The sequence below is a fragment of the Elephantulus edwardii genome, unplaced genomic scaffold (assembly GCF_000299155.1).
Source record: "Elephantulus edwardii isolate Elephantulus edwardi_28Jun2011 unplaced genomic scaffold, EleEdw1.0 scaffold00139, whole genome shotgun sequence".
Classification (NCBI taxonomy): Eukaryota; Metazoa; Chordata; class Mammalia; order Macroscelidea; family Macroscelididae; genus Elephantulus; species Elephantulus edwardii.
Genome location: NW_006399889.1, coordinates 4518474 through 4529666, shown reverse-complemented (window position 1 = coordinate 4529666; position 11193 = coordinate 4518474). Strand labels below are relative to the sequence as shown.

The window sequence follows — 11193 nt, the reverse complement described above, 5'->3', positions numbered from 1 at the left end:
GACACCCTTTCTCCCAACGTTTTTCATTGCATCTGAAATGATGGTGCCAATTTCTTTATCTCCATTTGCAGAAATTGTAGCAACTTGAGCAATTTCTTCAGGAGTTGTCACAGGTTTAGACTGCTTCTTAAGCTCAGCAATTACAGCATCAACAGCCAACATCACACCTCTCCTGATTTCCACTGGATTTGCACCTTTGCTAGTCTTCTCAAAGCCTTCCTTGGCAATAGAGCGTGCCAGTACAGTAGCTGTGGTAGTACCACCTCCAGCCTCTTCATTTGTGTTATTGGCAAAATCCTGAACAAGTTTGGCCCCAATATTTTTGTATTTATCCTTCAAGTCAATTGATTTTGCAACAGTTACACCATCTTTTGTAACTTTGTGACTTCCCCAACTCTGTTCAATGATGACTGTTCTTCCCTTTGGCCCCATAGTAACAGCTACAGCATCGGCTAAAAGGTCTACACCTTGAAACATTAAGGCTCGGGCATCAGCACCAAATTTGACATCTTTGGCATAAGCCCGAGTTAAATGAGGAGCCAGGGCCCTAGACACTGGCCTCAGTTGCCGAAGGACTACAGGTAATCGGAGCATTTCTGCAGGACGGCCGGCGAGCGGGAGTGCACGCGGAAAGCAAGGCCGTCAGCGAGGAGTGAGGGCAGTCTTCTACTTCTTGCTGACCCTTTACTTTGCCCAGCATGATGGCCCAGCATGACGGCCTCTCTTGACAATATGCCCAAAGCATAAGAAAGGAAAAGTCACCATCTTTGCCTCAGAGGAACACCGTAGTCATACTACAGTGGATGTGTTTGGATTTTTTGGCAGTTAATGGTATATTCAATATCCTTCACCAACAGTACAATTTAAAGGCATACATTCTTTGATCTTTCTTATTCATTGTTCAATTTTCACAAACTTACAAAGCAAATTAAAATACCATGGCATAGGTCAGGCATACCTTAGTCTTTCAAGTTATATACTTTCTCTGTTGCACTTTAAAGAGATATAAAGGATATCAAGAATACTAATCACTCCCCACTCTTGTCAAAAGAGTGTGTGAGGAAACACATTTTTATCCACTGATGGTACCAACATTGTGCCCAAGATGTCACCATTATCATACTTGACATGTATTCTTTAAAAACCCAACTTATTGCCGTCAAATTGGAGCTGACTCAGTTGATCCTCGAGCAGGCTTGCCAAGGCTATAAACTGCAGGGAAAGCAACTGTCCATCTTTCTGCCTCAAAATGACTGGCAAATTTGAACTGCCAGAGAGGCATGGTCTCTCTCTTAATAGGACTTCACCCAACAGACTACATCGGAAGAGCTCTCTTAGTATGTGTCAAGAAGACATTATTTTATTAGTTCAATTACATGACTAGGCCAAGTTACAGAGCTAGTCCCATACTAAATTCTAAACAATATCTAAATATTGTTAAAATAACATCTAAATATTAAATAAATAGAAAATCTGTTATTGAGTTCTTAACCAATTTTTGTTTTGTTTCATATTTTAATAGCAATGCTAATTATCTAGCTAAATATTTTCTCTCCAGTAAGTGTGTTACTCATCAAGCAGGAAATATGTTAATTGTCACTTGTACTATATTTATTTCTTTTTAAAATACTATGGAATTCAAAGTTCCTTCTGTTTCTGTTATCAAAGTCATTTTCTAAAAAAAAAAAAAAGTTCTTGACACAGCAGAAACTCTATACATTCAAGAAGGATGAATAGAGATAGTGGATGGATGGATGGATGGATGGATGGATGATGGATGGATGAACAAACTAGGGAGTGAACCAAATATATTTCTTAAACACTATACTCATACATTCACTCGAAGTCATTATCTTCCAATTGTGAATACCACACTTAGAAAATCATGAATAATAGAAAAATTATTTTGAAAAATGAAAAAGCAAAGAATATTAATTTAATAATAAAAATTAACAATTTTAGTTCAAAAATAAGTTTTAAAGCATAAAGTGAAAAAAAGTAAAACTAAAAAGATGTTTTACATAAAATGCTAAGACATTTTTGTGATACTTTCTGATAAAATGATACAAATATTTTTAAAACACAAAGACTTTAAAATGATAATTAGTATTCCAAGTAGATTTATTTAAATCTCTAAATCAATGTACATCTCAATTCATAATGTACCTAGACACACGAAGAAAGATTTAAATTGTTTTTGAGGAATGTTTCATATAATAAGGAATATAAAGTTTAGAAGAAATTGTCCATATTTTCTAAAATAGACCATAAAATAACACAAGCATCTTTTTGATCCTCATGAGTATACTTTATTTGTCCTTGAAAAAAACTTATCCAATGTACCTTTCAGAATGATTTATTAGGTGTTATTGTTATGGTGTTCAATATTGTTCAATATTGAACTACTATACTGATTACCACTCTTCTCTGTGCTTTAGTTCTATCATGTGCTTTTATTTACCTCCTAAGGCAAAAACATTTTAATTGGTTTAGAGAAGTTTGAACTCTCTTTTATCAATGATAGATTTCATCAAAATGGAACTACCCAGAAGCAGTATAGTCCCAGGGCAGAATAACCATGATCTACTTTGGATTTCTGAGATATAAAACTTATAAACCAACAGCTTAAAAAATGAAAAATTTTTTATAACCGAAGAATTTTCAAAACAAGACCATATCAATACACACACACACACACACACACACACACACACACATGCGTGCATATGTATGTAAAGCTCAGAAAAAATTTTCTATAGAACATTTTCTTTTTTATAGAAATATTACATATAAAAAGATAATTCTTTTACAAATCTGGTTAAAATTATAACTTAGAGAAACTAGACAAAACCACTTAATACTTTTCATATTTTGTTTTGTTAATAGGTTATTCGCAAATTATCCACATACTAAATTTATAGTACACTGCAGTCAATTTTGAAATAATTTACAGTAATAGCAAATCCTGCTAGCTGCATAAACTTAGGCAAATGCTGCATTACTTCAGTAAGTCCATATTTATTCATTTCACAGTGCTTTATTATTTATGAACAGTAGCACAAAAAAATAATTGCATTGCTGCATAGAAATTGTATATATTTAATAAATGTGGGTCCCCTATGGATTATACTATATTAACAATACCCAACCCTATAGCTAAACTGTGGCTTGCACAGTTTACTTTAATGGTAATAAAAGCTCATTACCATCAGTCGATCTTGATAGCACTGAGCCTTTGATGTCACTTTTTGAAATCAAGATTATACGTATCATAAACCAATAGATAATGGGTTAGTAGAGAAACATCAAGTTCTCCCAACCATTCTACCCCTTCTCATTTCATTCTAGTGAAAATTCCAGTCCAGTGGAAGCTATGCACACGGAGGACATAAAATTAGTTGTTCAAAGTGGATGTTGTTGTTATGTGCCGTTGAGTCTCTTGCGACTCATAGCGACCCTATGTACAACAGCCCTAAACTCTGCTCTGTCCTGTGCCAATCGCATTGCCTCTGACAACCATTCCGATTATCCCAGTCACTGAATCAATCCACCTCATAGAGGGCCTTCCCCTCCTGCGCTGTCCCTCCACCCTCCCAAGCATGATATCCTTCTCCAAGGACCGGTCTCTCCTCACAACATGTCCAAAGTATGTTAGACAGAGCCTCAGAATCCTTGCCTCCAAGGAACAACCCGGTTTAACCCTTTTCAGGATGAATCTGTTTGTTTTCCAAGCAGTCCATGGTATTCTCAATACTCTTCTCCAGATTTTCTTTCAGAATATTCTTTCAATTTAGGCCCAAGCAGATTCCACCGTGGAATCAAATTGTACCCTAATTTTTAATGGTTTTTTTCAATATGGATCTGTGTCTTCCTAACAGTTTAAATTCACCAAGGGAACAGATTAGCACCCTTCTCCTGTGTAATCACAGCCTCTGAAAACCCACTGGCATGTCAGCCATGACTTGGTCCTAACTTGACTGCAATGAATCTTGAGTTTTATGTATCTAGCTGAGCAAAAACCCTGAAGAATCATATAATTTTACTCTCTTATTTTCCTATTCAAAGGGTTTTTCTACTATAGAAAGTTCATTCCAAAGATTAAACTCATCTCAGTTCAGCTGTGTTAAAAGTGGCATGCAATTATTTGTGAGTTTGTGAAAGGAAAGATATTGTTATATATAAAGCATACTTGTTGGATAAGTGAAAATGTAGAAAATACACTCTTTAAGTCAACAACAAAAAAAATTTCTCAAACTTTTATGAGCTTTGATCATCTAGTTGGAGCCAACTCATGGCAGATTCTTCCTTGAGTTTCAGAGGCTATAAATCTCCTGAGAGAAGAGTGCTCATCTTTCCCACGGAGACATTGGTGCCTTTGGATTAATAAGAATTCTGTGTTAAAACAAAAAAAAAAAAAATAAGGCAAAAACTACAGATGTATAATTCCTCTTTATTATTTTTATTTTACATTGGTATGCATACAAGATTCATATACACCTTGTTTAATTTATTTACACTGTTTCACACATTTTTCACTCACATTGTGTGTCATACTATCATTCCCATTCATTGTGTTTTATAAAATTAATCACCATTGATCTATGTCCACTATCACCCTGTCTTTTCAAGTCCCACTGGATCTTTCCTAAGTAATTACTACACCCTCTGCCTCTCCCCACCGAACTCTCTGACCTCATGATTTCTGTGCACACCTCCTTACCCTCAGCTCAACCCCACCAAGACCTTCCCCCTTTGGACTTTTGTACACATCTTATTATTATCCTTCTATTTTTACAATAACGGTCTTATGCAGTATTTGTCCTTGTGAGGCTTACTTAGTTCACTGAGCATAATGCTTTCTCAAGTTATATAGTATTTGTAAAAATCATTGTTCTTGAGCGCTACATAGTATTTCATCATATGAATGTACAACAATTTCTAAATCCATTCATTTTCTGGTGGACATTTGGGCTGTTTCCATTTTCTTGCTATGGTGAATAATGTAGCTAAGAACATCAGTGTACAAATATCCATTTTTATATCAGTTCTCTTTTCCTCAGGGTACACTCCTAGCATTGGAATAGCTGGGTAATACTGAATTTCTATGTTTAACTTTTTAAGGAAACACCAAACTGCCTTCCAGAGTAGTTGCACTATTTGATAAACTCACCAACACTGCATGAGAGTTCCAATCTCTCCACATCCTCTCCAACATTTATTACTTTCTGTCCTGTTAAGCTTTGTCACTGCTGCTGGGGTGAGATAGTATCTCATTGTGATTTTGATTTGCATCTCTCTTATTGCCTGTGATTTTTGAGCATTCCTTTGTGTGTCTATTGGCCATCCAAATGTCTTTCTCTATCAAGCCTTTCCATGTCCTTTGCCCATTTTGTAATTGCGTTGTTAGTCTTTTTCTTATAGAGGCCCTGTAGTATTCTGTAAACTCTCATTATGAAATCCTTGTCTGAGATGGTATTATGTTTTTCCCCAGCCAGTAGGGTTTCTATTCACTCTATTGGAAAAATTGGGGGTGGGGAGAGATGACATTTTTTATGCACATAGGGACTTTATCTTTAGAAAGTTCTATTTATTAGTGTTATCCTCTCCTGGATTTCTGGTTTAATTTGGCAACCTATTCATACAATAGGCTAGGCCTTCCAATCTTGGTCTCATTTTCTTTTTTTATAATCTTTATGGTTTTGGTCTTTACCCCTAGGTCTCTGATTCACTTTGAGTTGATTTTTGTGTATGGTGTGACATGTGGATACTGCTTCAGCTTTCTGCAGGTACAAATCCAGCTTTGCCAGCACCATTTGTTGATGAGGTAATTATTTTCCCATTTAATAGGCTTTATTTCTCAGTCGAATGCCGGCTAACCATAGGTAGAGGGGTTAATTTCTGGGTTCTCAATTCTGTTCCATTGATCCATGTGCCTTCCATTGTACCAGTACTATGCTGTTTTGGTTATTACAGCTGTCTAGTACGTTTTGAGATGAGGGAATGCTAAGTCTTCTACGTTATTCTTGTTTTTCAGAAGTTATTTGCTTATTCAGGGTCTCTTTCCTTTCCAAACAAATATCCAATTGCTTTTTTTCTGTCTTTGAAAAAATGAATTAGTATTGCAATTGCTTAAATATGTAGCTTGCTTTTGGTAAGACTGTAATTTTTACTATACTGAGTCTTCCTATCCATGTATAGGGAACATTTTTACATTTATTTAGGTCTTTTATTACTTTTCATAGTAGTGGTATGTTTTCTTTGTAAAGGTCTTTTGTGTCTCCAGTTAATTTGCTGCTAAATATCTCAATTTGTGGTTCACTATTGCAAAATGATATAACTTTCTTAGTTTCATTTTCTGTTTGTTATTGTGGAGGAAACCCACTGATATTGTATTCTGACATTTTGCTAAATTGGTCTTCTAGGTCCAACTGGTATTTTGTTAAGTCTTTTTGGTTTCTGTGTATACTATCATATTGTCTGCATAAAGCAACAGTTTAAACTCTTCTTTGCAAATTTGGATGCCTCTTATGTCCTTCTCTTGACATACTGCCCTAGTAAATACTTTCCATATAATACGGAATGCTGTTGTTAAGTGCCATCAAGTAAAGTACAACTCAAAGCAGCCCTATGAACAAAAGACCTGACCCCTGCTCTATTTTGTGCTATCCTCATACTTTCTGACACATAAGAACCCATTATGGCAGTTAACGTGTCAGTCCACCTGGTTGAGGGTCTTCCTCTCCTTCACTGACCCTTCATCCTTTCTAGAATCATGTCCCTCTCCAAAGTATAGCCCCTCCTAGCAACATGCCCAAAGTATGTGAGGTGAAGCCTCATCATTCTTGCCTCCAAAGTGCACTCTGGCTACACTCCCTCTCTAAGACATATTGTTCTTTTGGCCTTCCATGAGATGTTCAGTGTTCTTCTTCAACATCACAACTCAAAGGCATCAATTATTCTACTTCTATCCTTATTTATTGTCCAGCTTTCAGAAGCAAAGCAAGTGATCAGAAAGACAATAGCCTGAATTAGACACAACTTAATCCTCAAACCAACATCATTACTACTCTATAATTTAGAGAGGTCCCTAACTGCAGACTTTCCTGGTGAAGTGCATCTCCTAATTTCCTGACTGCTGGTACTAAGGTTGTTAATTCTGGATGCAAATAAGATGAAATTGTTGACAGTTTCGATTTTTCCTCCATCTGTCGTGATGTTGCCTATTGATCCAGTGGTAAGAGTCTTTGTTGTTGTTTTTTTTACATTGAGATGCAATCCATACTGAAGACTCCATTCTTTAATCTTCTGCAACAAGTGCTTCAAGTTCTTTTCACTTTCTGTAAATTGTGTCATCTGCATAACACAGGTTATTGATGAGTCTCCCTCCAACCCTGATGCTAAATTTCTCTTCAGAGAGTCAAGATTTTTTGATTAATTTCCTCAACATACAAAAAAAAAATTTCCTCAACATACAGATGCAGTCTTGGATGCACTCACCAGTCTACGCCAGGATATTTGGAGGACAACTGTCTGGCCAATGGATTGGAAGAGGTTCATATTTGTTCCCATTCCCAAGAAAGGTGATCCAACTAAATGTGGAAACTATAGAACAATATCATTAATTTCACATGCAAGCACAATACAGCTGAAAATCATTAAAAAATTGCTAGAAGAGTACAGAGATAAGGAACTGCCAGAAGTTCAAGGAGGATTTAGAAGAGACCATGGAACTTAGGGATATCATTGCTGATGTCAGACGGATCCTGGCTGAAAGTAAAGAATACCAGGAGAATATCTACTTGTGCTTTATTGACTAGGTACAGGCATTTGACTGTGTGGATCATAACAAGTTGTGGATTACATTAAGAAGAATGGGAGTCTCAGTGCACTTAACTGTGCTCACATGACACTTATATCTAGACCCAGAGGCTGTGTGTGAACAGAGCAGGGGAACATTCATGTTTTAAAATTAAGACGAGAATGTGTCAGGGTTGTATTCTCTCTTTTTAATATTGAATAGGAGTGGTGAAAGTGGGCATTTTTGCCTGGTCCCCGTTTGCAAGGAAAGACCTTTAGTCTTTATCCACTGAGAATGATGTTAGCTTTCGTTTTTTGTGTATATACTTTTCACTATTTAGAGGAAATTCCCTTCTATTCTTACTTTACTAGTGTTTTAATCAAGAGCAGTGTTGTACTTTATCAAAGACTTTATCTGTGTCAATTGATAGGATCATGTGATTTTTACTTTTTGCTTTACAAATGTGATGATTTATGTCGATTGTTTTTCTTATGTTGTATCATCCTTGCTTACCTGTTATAAATTCCACTATGGAGTCTATAGGACACGATTATGTTAAGGATTCATGAAAAATATTGATCTGTAGTTTTCTTTTTTAATAAAGGCATTGCCTGCTTTTGGTGTTAAGAGTGTTCCTTCTTTTTCTATTTGTTTTTAAAAATAATTCAAGTTAAACTGGTGGTAGATATTCTCTGAATGTTTGGTATAATTCAGTTTAAAGCCATATGGGCCAGGACTATCCTGGGTGTGCATTCATTTTATGATCTGCTCAATTTATTCTTTTGTGATAGGTCTTTTCAAGTGTTCTAGATTTGTCCTTGTCAATATCAGTAGGGTATAAATTTCAAAGGATTTGTCTACTTTCTCTAGGTTTTCAAATGTATCAAAGTATAGCTTTCCACAATATTCCAATATTATCAACTTCATATCATCGATTTCTGTTGTGATGACACCTCCATTATTTCTTATTTGAGTTATTTGTGTCTTTCTTTTCTTTTAAAGAAGTAAAGTTTGCAAATGATTTGTCTCTTTTGACTCAGGAACCAGCTCCTGGTCTTATTGATGGTTTCAATTGTTCTTCTGTTTTCTATCTCATTGATTTAAAAACTTGTCCTTATAATGTCCTTTCTTCTAGCGACTGTGAGCTTAGATTGTTCCACTTTACCTATTTGATGGAGGTGTTTAGTTAGGTAATTAATTCTGCTTCTTTCTTCCTTTTCCATATGTTTGCCTGTTACTGTAAACTGTCCCCTGAGAACTGCTTTAGTTGCATTCCAGAGGTTTTGATATGTCATGTTTTTATTTGCTTTGAGGAATGTTTTTATTTCATTTTAAAAATTTTTTTGTATAACTCAATTGTGTTCCAGAAGGGTGTTCTTTAGCCCCCCCCCATGTGGCCCAGTTTTGTAAACTTTACCTTCTTGTCATTAATTTTAAGTTTTATGTCTTCGTGGTCTGAAAAGATACTTTAAATTATTTCAATATTTCAATTTGTTGAGGCTTGCTTTGTGTCCTGATATGTCATCAGTTCTGGAGAGTGTATCATGTGCATTTAATTTTTTGCTTGAATATATCCACAAAGTCAAATTGGCTGTATAATTTAGATCTTCCGCATCTTTGTTAACTTTCTTTAGAGTTGATCTATCCTTTTATAAGAGTAATATCTTTGCTTTGTCCACTTTATAAATCAAGTGTTTTATTAGATAATGACTCAAACCTCTGAAGTGCTAATGCACCTCTATCAGCAGGGAAACAGGGTCCCCATACCTAAGGGATCCTGATGCTGCTCAGTGTTAGTTGCAGGAGGAATGACGTAGGTACAGATGCCACCAAAGATCAGATCATAAGGGGAAAACATTTAATTAACCAACCTCCATGTAATTAACACAGCTTCAAGCCACCAGGACACAGCACCCCCCCCCCCCCCCCCCCACCCAACACCCTTAATCTTCTCCTCAGCTCTTCTGCTGAAGAATTTGGCCTTCACAATGACTGGTTGCTTTGGGAGCTTTCCCTTCCCCAAAACTTTGTAGTAACCCAATCGAACCACATCAATAATCGGAGCAGCTCTAGACTTATTTTTTGCAGCATTTACCCTTATCTGCTCACTGACCAAGGTCCATAATTTGTCAAAGTTAACAGTTGGGCAGAAGCTCTGATTCTGCTTCAGGTGGTAATGTCTCATACCAACCTTTCCAAAATGACCTGGATTGTATTTGTCAAAGTCGATCCTGTGGTGATGCAAGCCACCAGCATTACCTCCGCCTCTAGGGTGCTTCCAGTGCTTTACTAGGCTCACGTCACCCCTAAGTTTCTGGGTCTTCCTCAGTCTTGACAGCATTTCATTCTCTTACACCAAAAAGAGAAGTGTGTTCTGCCAAGAGTAATGTCTTAAAGTCTCATACCACTATTATGGTACTATCTCTTTCTTCAAGCCTATAAACCAGTTTTTTTGTTGTTGTGTTTTTTTTTTTTTTGCAGGTCTGTCATCTGATGTGTAACTGTTGACCAAGGTTATGTCTTCTTGATCATCATAAAGTGTCTTTAATCATCATATTAAAAAAGTAATTTCTAGATCCATCTTGAAGTACAACATTGTGAGTGATAGGATTATATCCATACGCTTAACAAGGAAGTCCAGTGAATACCACTATTATTCAGATATATGCACCAATAACCAGAGGCAAAGAAAAAGAAATACATTATTTCTACTAACTTTTACAGTCAGAGATCGATCAAACATGCAATCAGGATGCACTGATAATAATGGGTGACTGGAACACAAAAGTTGGGAACAGAGAAGAAGAATCAGTAGTTAGAAAATATGGGCTTGGTGACAGAAATGAAGCTGGAGATAGAATGATTGAATTTTGTATAATCAACGACTTTTTCATTGCAAATACGATTTATAAGAAACATAAACACAGGTTATACACATGGATTTCACCTGATGGTACGCATAGGAACCAGATCGATTACATTTGCAGAAAAAAACCGCTGGAGAAGCTCAATATCAGCTGTGAAAACTAAGCCAGGAGCTGATTGTGGAACAGACCACCAACTACTCATGTGCCAGTTCAAGCTGAAGCTGAGGAAAATTAAACTGAATTCACAGGAGCCAAAATATGACTTTGATTTCATCCCACCTGAATTTCAGAATCATCTCAGGAACAGGTTTGAGGCCTCTTTGAGTGAAGACCAGATGAGTTGTGGGAGGATGTCAAATGCATCATCCAGGAAGAGTGCAAACAGTCAAACAGTCATTACAAACACAGAAGAGGAAGAAAAGACCAAAATGGAAGTCAGAAGAAACTGAAAATTGCACTAGAGCGTAGAGAAGCCAAAGCACAAAGAAGAATTCAAGATACTAAAGAGCTGAACAGAAGATTCCAAAA

General features: G+C 36.3%; 1 pseudogene; it reads right to left on the bottom strand.

The window, feature by feature from the left end:
* Positions 1–594, bottom strand: part of LOC102868416 — a 5052-nt pseudogene extending 4458 nt beyond the window's left edge.
* Positions 595–11193: the final 10599 nt, after the last annotated feature.